The sequence below is a fragment of the Myiozetetes cayanensis genome, unplaced genomic scaffold (genome assembly GCF_022539395.1).
Source record: "Myiozetetes cayanensis isolate MyiCay16 unplaced genomic scaffold, myiCay2020 scf1, whole genome shotgun sequence".
NCBI classification, from domain to species: Eukaryota; Metazoa; Chordata; class Aves; order Passeriformes; family Tyrannidae; genus Myiozetetes; species Myiozetetes cayanensis.
In genome coordinates, this window is record NW_026086604.1 from 83,375,905 (window position 1) to 83,389,811 (window position 13,907).

The 13,907-nt window shown below is 38.1% G+C and overlaps 1 protein-coding gene across 4 annotated transcripts in view; it reads left to right on the plus strand.

Moving 5' to 3' along the window:
* Positions 1-13,907, plus strand: part of EXOC2 (exocyst complex component 2) — a 200,884-nt gene that overhangs the window by 175,061 nt on the left and 11,916 nt on the right. The gene's annotated exons all lie outside the window — the stretch shown is intronic.

The following is a 13,907-nucleotide window of genomic DNA, read 5'->3' on the forward strand; positions in this document are numbered from 1 at the left end:
CACCCCCCTGGGCAGCCCATTCCAATGCCTGGTTACCCTCTCTGTAAAGAATGTCTTCCTAATATCTAATCCTAAACCTCCCCTGGCAGAGCTTGAGACCATGCCCTCTTGTCTTACTGAGAGCTGCCTGGGAAAAGAGACCGACCCCCACCTGGCTACAACCTCCTTTCAGGGAGTTGGAGAGAGTGATGAGGTCTCCCCTGAGTCTTCTCTTCTCCAGACTAACCAACCCCAGCTCTCTCAGCCTCTCCTCATAGGACTTGTGCTCAAGTCCCTTCACCAGCCTGGTTGCTCTTCTCTGGACCTGCTCCAGCACCTCAATGTCCTTCCTGAACTGAGGGATCCAGAACTGGACACAGCACTCCAGGTGTGGCCTCACCAGTGCTGAGTACAGGGGAAGGATCACTTCCCTCGTCCTGCTGGCCATACTGTTCCTGATGCAGGCCAGGATGCCATTGGCCTTCTTGGCCACCTGGGCACACTGCTGGCTCATGTTCAGCCTCCTGTCAATCCAAACTCCCAGGTCCTTTTCTGCCTGGCTGCTCTCCAGCCACTCTGTGCCCAGCCTGTAGCGCTGCAGGGGGTTGTTGTGGCCAAAGTGCAGGACCTGGCATTTGGCCTTGTTGAACTTCATCCTGTTGGAATCAGCCCCCCCCCCGCAAAAAAAAAAAACATATATATTAGATATATATTTTTTTTTTTTTAAGAGTCTGGCAACAGAAGCCATTTAATACCTTTGTTTTCTTTTGTACTGCAGTAACATCTCTAAAAGCTGCTGTTACCTGGTTCCAGCTCACTGGGTATTTAAACAGAAAAATAAAATTAAACATGAAATTGAATTTATGGCATTTTTTCCATAAATTTAAGGTATGCTCTTGATATGCTGATCTACATGCATTTGACTGCAGTACATGTTGCAGTTTTAAATATGTACATTGGTAGAAATAAGGACTGTCTGAAGGACAAAATTATGACTGCCTCTTCAAGGTGATTCCAAGTTGCCACATCTGCAGAAGAAAAAATATAAACAATAACTAGATTTTACTGTATAGTTCAAATTTGAGAATTTGGTGAAATGAAGCAGAGCACAACCTCCTACTGTGTCTTCAAAGAATCCACTGGATCTGTAACCAAGGTCCCTTTCTTTGGTCAGCTTTTTCCCATGACTCAGTAGTTCCACTGTACCTACAAAATACTGCTACCTGTTAGCGGTTGCTTGTAAGTTAATACCCTGGGTTTGATTTGGTTGGCAATTTGTTAAATTTAATTATTAAGGACAAATAAAAAAATCCCATGTATACACAAAGCAATTTGGAAGAAAATATGTACAAATATTAAGAACCAGTTTTGTTGTTTCTTTCAGTGTAGTGACTGCTTGCATTTTTTGAGTTAAAAACATGCAGAGATCTTTACAGAATTAGGTTCCAAAAGTATTGGGCTTTTTATATTATTCATGTGCTGTGTGCTTCTTGTCATTCTACATTCGTATAAGCCAGTAGAAATAGCAACTTTAAAAAAAAAAAGTTAATGCTACTAACAAAACTTTACTGTAAAAACCATCAAAATTTTGTATCTTAATGCTGCTCATAATCTTTTTGCTCAAAGCACTACTTTTGAATTTTTTTACTTTAAAAAAAAAAAAAAATTAAAAGGTCCATAGTCTCTTCCTCTTGTCATGTTTGCCTTTTGCTTACCCAAGTATATCTGTCCTAAGTCACTGTAAAAAGTGCATGATGTGTTTCACCGGTGACTGAGATTTTTTCCTGTAGCTTGAAGGCTGGACAGACACAGACCAAAACTGGACACTAAAATTATTAGTGTCTGTATTGTTTTCCAAATACTTTATTTGTGAAATTAGTCTCTTTTAGATTGGTTGACTTCAGTTTTCTCATTTCTTATAATAATAATGTTTGAGTGACAACCTAAGTAAATTCATAAACACAGTATATCTCTAAGCCCATTCTTCGTATATGAAATTGCTGTCATTTTGCATTTGACAGGCTATTATTAAAGCACCAGTGACTTCAGGAATTATGAGAAGAACATACAGTTTCCTGAGTGAGTCTGTGTTTTGAAAGGTTTTAATAATTTTAGGTTTTATAAAATTCTGAAAGGACACCTTCAGGGTGCCTTAAAAATGATGTGTTTGAAAGAAATAAATTAATATTCTTGCAGACCATGCTTGGTTTGTGTTAATGAAAGGAAATACTGCTTGAGATTTTTGGATTCAACTGTTCTCAGTTTTGATAGAGATGTTGATTTTTAGTATACCTTACAATTAAAAAAGTGACTTACTTTTCCCATTGAATTGTTCATCCTGTATCTTTATGGTGCATATAGCTATGCTCTTTTATCTGTGAAACACACCTTTTTAAACTGACATTTCTTACCATTACATAAATCCTCCTGTATGAGGATATCTGGGGGGAGTCTGAAGGTTAGTCTATGTTGCTGACTTTGATCCCCACTGACACCACTGGACGTGTGACCACACTTCTGTAAAATGAGAGAGGTGTCTGGGAGTGGCAAGGACAACTAAACACAATGAGTTATCACATTCAGGCTTTTGGAAGTCTATGTCAAAGTTGCCAAGGGTTACAACTGGGTTTTTTTTTCTTAAGAGCCTCACATGTGAAGAATTTGGACAATAAATAACAAACAGGTTACAGTACTGGAAACAAGATGAGTGCCAGGCTTCAGAAGAATGTAGGTACCAGCTTTATAAGATGGTGATGATGACACTGTTCAGTTGTCCACCACCCACCAGCTGGTCTGTTGCACGGTTTCTCAATTTTTCTCAAATCTGAAAAAAAAAAAAAATTAAAGCTTTTAAGTAGCAGAGCAGTTTCCTGGTCAACATGGTCTCATTTAATGAGAAAACTGTTGATGCATGTGGCTTTTTGAAAATATGTCCAATATATATCAAATATTTATATAAAGTAAGTATATTACACTAAGTAGTCTGTTCCCTCTTATATGCAGTATTTGTCTTGCCACAGTGTTTCTCTTACTCGCAGACTTTGGGAACTTAAGAATGTTCTGTGCCCAAAAAAGAGCTGTTAAGTTCCCACTCTACCACATTTCCTGAATGCATACTGAAGGATCACTGTATCGTATTACAAACTGCTAAAATTGGTGAGAACCCGGTCATACCAGGGATCTGAGCCCTGTTTTTATCACCTTACGTGTTGACTATTAACAGTTTCTGCTTTTTCCAAAAAAAATCGTTCAGCATTAAAATTACTCTTACAGTGGAAATCTAATGATAATAGAACTTACATACATAATGCTGTGACTATTATGTGCTGAAAATTAAGAAGGCAGAGGGAGGAAATTTGTTAAAAATTTATCTTGTCAAAAATGAAGCAGCATCCTACAGCTAATGGATTGGTGGTAGAAAAAGTTTGGTTAATACTGAGTCATCCTTAGATGTATTAATTTTCACGTCAGGAAGGAGGTTTGTTACATCGAAGAGTCTCACACATAAATTTCCTTCTTCAGAACCTATTTTTTTCCACTCAGGAGGAAAAATGGGTTTGGTGTGGATGTTATGTTGGGTTAAATGGCTTTTCTTGTGCAATTTTTTTTTCATCTATCTCAAATCACCTACTTTAATATTTGATAGGTGTAATTAATTTGTATGCTTGGGTTTCCCCTTAAGTCAAACTTCTAGCCACTTTAATTCAACAACAACAAAAAACCAAACAACAACAAAAACAAAAAGCCAAACAACAACAAGCACCAAAAAAAAAAGTCAATAGCCCTAACACTGTTAATGCTGAAGCAGAAATGCTGGGATACTTTTAAGTGATACTAAATCTGTAGGGCAGTACACTGTTGGCTGTGAAGTTTGTATTCTTGTTCTGTCACAAGGCTGAGTTTATGGGTTACAGCCACACATGGGTGGGCCAACTGCGGGTAGAATACTGTGTAATGGCTGTAACTCTGCCAGACAATGTTGCTAGTACTTATATGGCAACAACAAAAAGACAAGTTCCTGTGGGTCATGTATCTCAAATACTGGACTCATTTAAGGGTCATTGATGCATTTGTTTACAAGAGGTGATTTGGGTGAGCTGATAACTGTGCATGCTTAGATTAAGTGTCTGTAAGCTCTGAAGTATGTATTTTTTTTTACGTTAGTGTATTGGGAATTTGGGGTTAAATGGTTTTGAGGTTCTTCTGTTTGCTTTTCTTTCATCATTTACCTTTCTTGTTACCAAATTAACATATTGAAATTTGGCTGATTCTGTGATAGTGTGAGTAATTTGAGAGTCTTTATGGTTCAGTTCTAAGAGTGATATGCAGCATCCTTTGCTCATGACCTTCCAGTCTGGATTGGTAAAATGCCCTTTATGCTTTGTTACTGTGTTTGATGGAAGAAATGAAAGTAAATCCATCTCTTAACACCACCCCCCAACTGAGAACATGTGTACATATCAGACTGGCCTTCAGCTACCTGCACCTCTTCTAAGTATTTGATGCTACCAAACATCTCTCCTTCCCAAGTGAAGCACTTTTGGGCTTCACATTTCTTCTTGTAGTCTTTTGCCATTACAGATTTTACTCCTTTTCTTCTTAATAATAAAGCAAATTGTGTTCTATCCAGGAAGCAGTTTAATGTGTGTGTTAAGGAACAGAAAGCAGCAGTATTGCCTAGACCTCTTCAACTGTCCCTCAGATCATTCTGTGGTTTGAATGGAGTCACAGAAAGTTCAGAACAGCCTCAGCAGCTTCTATTTTAAAGATGTCTTAGTTTGGCCTATGCAAAAGGGCACAGAACCAGTATTATTCTCTTGTTTTCCTCTTGTATATTGAAATTCATGCGTAGACAAAGGTATTAATCACAGTATTGGCAGTCTTTAGAGCTGGTGCTTCTCCAAGGCAGCTGAAACACAGGAACTTTCAGGTTCTTTGAACATCATGACATAATTTCTATTGCTTGAATTAAAATAGCTCAAAAGCTACAGATAACTTAAGTCTTGAAAGCCTTCATTTTTTATATTTTTAGAAGGTAGTTTTGGGGCTACTTATGTCAGGTTCTTCAAATGACATTCACTGTGTTAGATCAACATAGTGTCATGGCTGAAAATAAGTGCAAGGCAACTATTTCAAAGATGTAGTGCTTTGGCCTTCAGGTCTCAAAATATTTAGGAAGGTTCTGATTCTCAACAAATCTTCAGTCTGTGTCCTGCCTTGTTTCAGAACTGTGCTTTCTAAAAGCACTTGGCCACACGGATTGCCAGTAACTTTATTAAATTTCAATTATTGGTAGCTATTTTTTAGGTCACTGTTAATTTCTGGGATGACTTCTCAGATTCCTAAGACACTGTATATTTATAATTACTGTGAGCTATGCAGATTAAAATTTCAAGAAAACATTAATCTGATTCACAGTTTAATTAGTATGGAGCTAGTAAGAACAATAGATTTATCAAAACATTTTCAGTTTTACTGAGAAAGACCTGCTAATGACCTATTTATAGCACACTTATATCTATTTTTGTCAGTAGTCTAAGGACTGACTTAGGACAAATGGGTTAAAAAACAGGAAATGTGGTTAAATAAGTGGGTAATCTCTCCAGAGAGTTTCCAGTTTGCCTACACGTTCACATTTTCTTCTTAATGTACTTTCAAAACAACATTAAGTACAGTACCTTGAAATCCATCTCCGTTTAAAGGAGGAATGTTTCCAGCAATAGCAGGAAGTGGCCTAGTGAGAAATTTTACATTCTTGGTTAAATTCAAATGAGGTTCTGGAGTCCCTATTTTTAAGTGGGTTTTTCCGCTTCAATAACAATGGAGCAGTTATATGACATTTAAGCTGGCTCAGGTGTATCATATAGATCCATAAAAATTTGTGAATGCTTGTTCTAGACTGGTTTTAAATAATTACTTTCCTCCAACTTTCCCTTTTCTTGCATGAGGCTGTATTTATTTGTTAATGTACTATGCACATATTTTTAAAAATATGTAGTATAATCATGTATGAATGTTGTAAAAATAATGAAGAAAGGAATTTGCTGAACATGATAATGGCCATTTAATTTTCTCAGAGGTGGTGTCTATATTTCCTTGGATAAAGCAGAATCAATAAGTAAATGAAAGCTATTATTTGCACTTCTTATTTGATTTTTGACAGCTACTAATTATTAGCTTATTTTAAATCAATTTCAAAATTATTTGTGAGTCAAAATGAGGAGGGAATATAATAAATGAAGCCACTTACATGGTGGTAAAGTTTATGACCTTGTGGAGCTCCTCTATTTTCAGATCTGCTGCCAGATATAAGCGTTCTACTCTTAGCATCCTACAAACAATTTTCAAAAAATGTTTTTATCCAAGGCAAACAACAAAGCATGACAGCAAATACATTTTTGGTAATTGGGAAGAAACAAACAGGCTTGCCTAGCTACCTTAATTTGGAAAACAGGCCACTGGTAGTACTGTTATCTGAAGCTGATTTCCTATCAACTGTCTTTGAAGGGAGAAACCTGTGTGCTGTTGTAAAGAGCAGAGGTGAGCTGCTTTGTTATGTCCATGGGGAAATTCCAAATCACATCTCTACTTTTTTTTATATTTTTTTTTTAACATCTGTGGGGTGTCATGTTAGATGATATCACTGTGTGGGTGGGGACACTTCAGTAAAATAGCATGACATACCCATGTACCAGTGCTGTAGTTCATGGAGGGCTCATGTCTGCAAACAGGTTAGGTTTCTGTCTATTCCACAGTTAGAGGACTATCCTGAAGGGTATAGGCTTTGTGGCAATTAAGACTACTTTTCTAAATTAGGTATTGCTTTTACTATAGTAATTGCAAATAGTAGCTAACTTTTAAAATAATTTTCCAGAAACATTAAATAATTTAGGGCATTTTCTAGTGAGGCACATACAGTTTGTTGTTCTGGAAACATAAAAAATTAAACAGACTGTCAGTCACATTAAACTTTCCCTGATTATGAATGTTAAATTTCTGAATAGTTTTGGGGGCCAACACCTTTATTCAAATGCATTTAATGTAACCTTGGGTGTGCTGTTGGTCCTCATGGTTAGCAGGTGTCACCCTTTTTCATGTCATCCTGGGTGCTTAATTCTAAATCCAAATTTCTTGTATATTTTTTTTCAAATCCAAGTTAAGTGCTTTGAAAAAATCAAGTAATAAGATTATTTCAAATACCTTCACAATATCAACATAATTGAAACTGGTTTTTGCTATCAATAACTCACAGTTTGGTAGCCAAGTCTCTGAAATGTTTTATATGTGAGGTACATTATATGTCATGTTCATTTGGAATGCTGCATCCTAAAAATAAAAATACTGCGGTGTTCATTTCAGATGGAGACAATGCTGACAGCTCTGATGACCTGATATGACCTCAGACAATGTTTTTACTCCGTAGTACCTCTTCCCCCTCCTACCCATTCTGCCTTACCTGTTTATATTTTTAGTTTTCGGAAAGAGATTACTTGATATTAGACTGAAGTTATTGTTTAGGTTAGATGGAAAAGTGAAATTCTGTGGCATGTGTTGGGCAGCTTGGTTTGTCAAGAGGCATCCATCTAAGCTTGATATTCCTGAGTAGACTGCACAGGGCAGGACAGTGCTCACTTGGTGTGTTGTAGAGCACAGTCTGCCTTTTCAAGAGCTGCAAACATACCCTGTGGGATGGAAGATGATTATTTGTATCCTGCAAGCCTTGTAGTACTGCTTGGGGAACAGGAGTTGCAAGGAGGAAAAAAATGTTGTGACCATAAGGAGGAAAAGTGTTTTGACCACTCTGGAAACTGTGCTAGGATAATTGTAGTTAAATCAGGTATTAAATATTGCTATTGCAGCTGTGGTGCAGCCAGAACCTAGAGGAAACTTAACAGTTAAAATCAGCCTGTTTAAAGAAGTTACATGGCTTTGTGGATACCATTCATTAGTTTCTTTTTTAATGTGCACTACACAGCACTGATTAACGACTTGCAGTAGTTGTGTGCAGCTTTTTTTTCCAGCAGTTTCATATAGCAGATTAAAAACTTACAGAAGAGCTGCAGGAGCTTAACTGACACAGTTCAAAACACTTTGTGTGTGATTTGCTGTAATGTTTGGTATGATGTATCTGAAGGTTGGAGATTAACATTTCCAATATTGATTCAGGTAAATCTTGCAATAGGATGTAATGTAACTAAAGAATATGTAAAAAAAAAATTTAAAAAACAGTGCCTTCCTTAGAACAGAGCAGGTGAAATATTTTTTTTTCCCATTTGCCCTCCTCTAAATTTACTATCAACATAGCAACTGAAATGTCCAGGAGCAGGCAAGTATTGGTATTCTGCAGCTAAGTATGAAAAATATTAATATCTTTGGATCATCAATTTCTGTTTGTTATTATTTTTTCAGGAAAGTTTTTATTAAAAAATAATCAGGAAAAAAAGATGTTTCAGACTGGTTGACTGTTACTGGCATAACCCACCAAACAGAACAATAAATTGTAAAAAATACCTCATGCAATTGGATGCGTTTTAAAATTCAAAATTTCAGACTCCCAGGCATCAATTTTCCTAGCTCTACCAAGTCATGTTCAAGCCTCAAGGCCAACAAATTTAGTACTCTCTTTTCAGAAGGACTAAGAAACATTGCTACCACCAGCAGCAATTGCTTGCCCAGTTAAGCACTGACCTCCTGCAGAGGCCAGAATGCTCTCAGTTGTTCCCTAAATTGGTGGCTCTGTGCCTATTCAACATTCATTTCTGTTTCAGTCCCTCAGAGGTTAGGTTTCTAATAAGTCAGTCTTGAAACAGGATTGTTAGCTCGGTCAATAGATTAAGAACCATTCAGTCTTCCTTGCTTTATTAAAAAAAAAAAATTGAGTGTCAACTGTCAAACTGTAAAACTTCTTGTGGATGGCTTTTCTAGCTCCTCCAGACAAGAGCAGTAGCTTTTAATATTCATGCCTGATTTCTATTTGACTAAATTTGCCTCAGAACTTTTTTCTTTTGACCCTTCACAGCCTCTCATCCTCATGTCTGGTTTACTGCCAGTAAGCAGAGGTACCTGCTGACATCACCTGCTTTTCCAAACAGTTCTATGCATTTATCTTCCCCTCCTCCCTTTTGCACACCATGTAAGCTGAAGGACTCGTTCAGTGAGAGACAGCAGCAAGGTTCCCTTCCCAGGCTCAAATGAGGTTCCAGTCTCACAAGAGTTAAAGTGCATCAAACCGAGGCTGCCTGGGTTAAAATTTCCTGTGTGTTGCAGTTGTCCTAGGTGAACTTCAGCTCATTCTTTGAACTCTTGTGTCTGCAGAAGGCTTAAAAATGTTTGAATTTCATATCATCTCTCTATCAAGTTACTGTAGAAGGACTGGGAACATTGGAAGACCTGTGTTTGCTAATGGCACAGAAAAAGCAGCCTAATGAGTTCAGTTTTACTGTCTGCAAGCTTAGCTCTATTTGTGCATGCAGGTTTTTGTAGCCTGTGTTTTAGAATTACACATGTGGGATTGGAGTTCCTGCTCTTGCATGCTTATTCAGTCACTTTGGAAGTTTCATAGTGTGACACTCATATAAGTACTTGGGGGGAACATATCTCTGAGAACTACAAGTGGGGCAACTGGTAGTACTACGCTATCTGAAGATCTCCTGAATGACTCCTGTATTGGCAAGCTAAAAGCTTGGTTTCTGTTACTCCTCGGAACCACAAATCTTTTTTCCCTTCTGCTTTTCCCATAGTTCACAACAGTCATCCTTGCTACAGCTTTATGGAGTTGCTAAAATTGCATGTAAATGTAGACTAACTTACACATTTCAGTTGTAAAAAAAAAAAAAAAAAAAAAAAGAATAAATAGGTGCTGTAAACTGGAGATTAATGGACAATATAGTTAGGTGTTTCTCCATTAAAAAGTACGGTGGAGGGTCCAAAATTGGAAGATGCTATTTTAAAGCTTCTGTCAGCCATTGTGATAGTTGATGGCTGAAATTGTCCTTCATTTTTATGTCTTAAGTCTTCCTATCCATTTTTCTTTAGAGCAATACTGGGACTTTCTTAGTGGCAACGAGAATTCCAGTCAGTCAGTCTTTGGTATGCAGAATAGAGTGGGAGTGGAACGCATTTATGCTGTAACAGAATAACAACATTTTCCTCAGAGAAATTGCATGGGCTTGTTGGGACTTTCTTTAACACATTTCTGTCAGAAGCTATGGAAAGGCATTGTATTTGTGCTTCAATATGCTAAATAAGAGGTATTTTAGACTTAAGAATGTTATGTTTCACTTGATTAGCCTAATAGTTGCAACCTACAGTTATATGGTGCATTAGCTTTCAGTGCTATATAATAGGACTGGCAGCATGGTGTCCCAAAAACTGTAATTGCGTGGGCTGCTGAACAGTTGTAGAGAAAGCTGCACAAAAATTCTATTCTAGACAGAATTTTTTCATTTTGAAATGAATTTCACAACAAATTCACAGTTGGATGCTGCTGCTTGTATTTCCAGTGAATCATACTCCAGAAAAGTAATACTTTGCTTCAACAAAGCCTGCCACAAACAGTGCAGTGATATAAATCAGACATTGGATATTTCTTAATTGTAATTTTTCAAAATATAGTACAGTTATTAACTATGCCTGCAGGTCCTGACATTCAGATATGTTTGGCTTTGTCTCCACATCCAAAAATTAAAGTCCTTCACAAATAAGACAAAAAGAAGAACTGGGGTGAAATACCCTTTTTACTTATGTTCTTTTCATGGTAGGAAACTGACTCCCTGCAGCAATGGTTGTCACAAAACCACATATTTCATAGCATAGTTCGAACAAACCTGTTACACAGTGACCTACAATTTCCAGTCTAAATTTACTGATGGTCAGTTAATTTATAACTTCCATTCTTTCTTGTGCTGTATTGTTCTTCTCCTTAGATAGTGCTCCCTTCTTTCCCTGTCTGGTTCCATTAACTGGCATTTTTGGAGTGCACTTGCATCTTCTTTCCATCTTTGGTTTGTTTAGCTTGCTAAGACAAGGTCTTTCAGGTTAGTAGATGCTGCAGCTAAGGCAGCTACAGTTTCATACACATGGACTGTCTCTAAGCTGCTTAGCTTAGCACAGTTTGTGCTGAATTATCCACAGAACCTGTTTAAGAAACTGAGGAAATACGTGTGTTGGTGCTGAGCCCCCTGATCCTACAGTCATAGTGTGACTGAACCTGCTATGAAAGGTCAGGAACACCTAATTAGTGCTACTGGTATTGCAAGAAATAATCTCCTTTAAGCTCTCAGTTCACCCATTTGTCCTTGTGTGCATTACAAGGGTGGAAGATAAAATATGTCCGCTTATGCCCTTTCACTGAGGTTTAAGTTAACAGTTTTGTCATACAGCTGGGATAGGCTAGCAATATGCAACACTAACCTACTCCATTTTCACTATAGGTTCCATCTCAATTCCATGTAGTCAATTCATTCTAAGCTCTTCAGTTAGAAGACATAAATAACCATTTCATCTTAGCTATGAACCACCAGGCAATGGTGTTCAACCCCTGGAGCTAATGTCGCTGACATTAGTATTTCATGCTTTCAAAAACTGACAGTACTTAGTTACGGCAACTCAGTGACTAACTCTTTGAGAAGCATGTTATGGAAGGTTTCCCCAGACATAGTTGATAGGCAGCTTCTAGCACAGTCAAAAGTTGTTTAATTTAGGTACTCACAGCAGCAGACAGAATTAGCAGCTCCTATCCTGAGCCAAGTTGCATGAATGCATGAGAAGAGGCACACTGCCTTGGGAGTTTAGGTGGGATGGGTGGGAAATGAGCATTCTTCCTTGGAACCACATCACCCTCTTACACAACCCACCCACTTCGGTCTTTTTCCATTCCAACTTTTTACTCACCTCCTTGATAACACTTCTTCCCAGCTCAGTCTGCTGGCTACCTCTCTGCAGGAGACACGCGTGCCCTACTCTGATGTAGCAGGCCCCTCTCTGGGTCTCCCCAGCATAGCAGGGTTTGACTGAGATGCTTTATTGAGAAACAGTCAGTTGGGACAAAGTGATGCTGCTTAGTTCACAAATGAAATTTTGGTTGACTAAGGAACATGCTATGGCAGTGCTCAGGGATTCATAGAGAAGAGACACCATGAAAATCTTAATCTTGTGTGACATTTGTGCAAAAGTAAAATCACTGTTTCCACATGAAAGATCCTACTGTCACAACATGACATGAGGCTGGTAGGCAGCCAAAAGCTGAATACCGCATAGGTTTGCAGACCAAAAGCAATGCTTTACACCCTGAGATTAACTGAAAACCAGCTCCCAAATTCACCCTCTGCCTCTTGATGTGATTTGCATACCATCGTTCAGTGTCTGGTCAAGTTGTATTTGCTTCTGGAATATGATACAAATTTTGCCCTGCAGAGGATTTAAACTGTGGCAGAGTGAAGTAAAATAAGGATAAAAGTAGAAGAGGAAAAAGGAAGGGAGTGTTGCATTTCCACGTATACCTGTGATCTTTTGGTGTGGTTCAAGTATTGGTGTGTAACTTTCTTGCTTTGTTTTGCAGGGTTACGGGGTGGCAGCAAAAAAGTCCGTTTCATAAAAATTCTAGTACTGCTTGCTGTAAAAAGATAAAAAGAAATTTTAAGTTTTCAACCAAGTATACTTGTCGGTGGGTTAATATAAATGGAAAAAAAAAGACTGAGATTTTTCAAGGAAAATAATAAAGATAACGAGAAAAGGCACTAGAGATGTTTTGGAACATATGGGGAAAGGCCTATATTTTTCTTTACCTTTTTCATTTATTTGCAACTCTTCCAGAGTGAAAGTAGAACATTTATTCTAAAAAGATCTTAATTCTTTTGTGTGTTCAGAGAGCAAACTGCTTTTAGTGAGAGCAGTAAAGTTGTCTTTGACGCTGGCCTCTTCACTATGAACTTTTGAAACAGACACTGCCTTGGTACACAGGCCTGGGTGCAGAGCTCAGATACGCCCTGACTGCACGTTGAAACAAGAGCCACTGTTCAACGTCTCTCCCTCCACTTTGCCCCAAGCACCCTTGCTTCCAGATCCGTAATGCCCTCCAGGAAGCACCATCCAACCTTGCCCCCAGGCTGCATCACATCGCAGGTCAGAGATGCAAGCAATGAAAGTGTTTGTAGCTCATGCAAGAGGGTCCTGTTGTCCTTGTGTCCTACTCTTATAAAATGTTTGTCTGTAATTGTCTAAGTAAGAAAGAGAAAGCATCACCTTTTTAGATCTTGAGGCAAGTTGTGGGACCAATCATTAAAAAAATGAGCATGACTGAGATGGCACTTGTGAGACAATGCTCTATTCTCCCACAGAATAACTCATTCTAATGATCTCTGGTAACTCCTTTTAAGCTGTTTTTCATAGCAGGATTAAGTTGCTGCATCGGTGTTATCTGAGGAAAGGTGGAGCAAGTAAGATGAACTGATTAAAGGTTCACTTTGTAATTTTTATAGCAGCAGACTTAATCACACTGTGATCTCTGAGCTGTGTGGTCTCAACAGTATTTGTCCACGATTCTGATATTTTACTGCCGATTGAGTGTATTGAAGGGAGTGATGGGGTCATTGCACTTTCTCTGATTCCTGCTAGAGTAATCAAAATCAGAAGTTGAGGTCATGTGGATCACTGTCCCTTTCTCATTACTTTGTTTGCACTTCCAGCATTTATACATACTTTATTGAGTTTAATGCTTTCTAATTTTCCTTTACCTACAAAGTGAAGTAGCCAGAAAAACCTACTGTAGATCTTAGACAACTGGAGTACAGGTCTGGAAAGTTACTCCAGAATTACAGCAGCATAGGGGGACTAAGAACCTGTCCTAATTAAAGCACACTCTGCTAGATGTTGTTCTGTTTGGAATTTACTTTTTAGTATAAATTGACAAGCATTTCGTATGCTTGGCA